The sequence below is a fragment of the Orycteropus afer genome, unplaced genomic scaffold (genome assembly GCF_000298275.1).
Source record: "Orycteropus afer afer isolate SDZICR_OR568_19922 unplaced genomic scaffold, OryAfe1.0 scaffold00484, whole genome shotgun sequence".
Taxonomy (NCBI): Eukaryota; Metazoa; Chordata; class Mammalia; order Tubulidentata; family Orycteropodidae; genus Orycteropus; species Orycteropus afer.
Genome location: NW_006922071.1, coordinates 1157759 through 1158384, shown reverse-complemented (window position 1 = coordinate 1158384; position 626 = coordinate 1157759).

Sequence of the window (626 nt, the reverse complement as noted above, 5' to 3'; positions counted from 1 at the left end):
TAGCAACTTTTGTAAGAACAGCTTCTCTTCTTTTAATGATCCAACTCTACCCACTCCTCACTGTGTCAGTAAATTGTGTGGACATTGTGCCATCGAGTTGGTTCCTACTCATACACTGACTCTGTGTATAACAGAACAAAACACTGCCTGCTCCGACAACATCCTCACAATGAGTACTTTGTTTGCACCCATTGTTACAACCACTGCATCAGTGCATCTCATTGTAAGACTTCTTCATTTTTGCTATTCCTCTATTTTATCAAGCATAATGTCACTGTGTAAGGAGTGGTCCCCCCTTATAACATACCTAAAGTATGTGAGATGAGGTCTCACCATCCTTGTTTCTAAGGAGCATTCTGGCTATATTTCTTCCAAGAAAGATTTGTTTATTCTTTTAACAATCCATGGTATACTTTTTATACTTTTCCCAATGCCATAATTCAAAGATCAATTCTTCTTTGGTATTCCTAATTCATTGTTTAGCTCTAACAGGAATATGAGGCTATTGAAAATACCATGGCTTGGTAATGACCATGAATATAGTACACCTTAATTTACAGATTTCAAATTGAATTTGCCTATGAGCAGTTGAGGGAGCTCCGGTAGCGTAGTGGCTAAGGCACTTG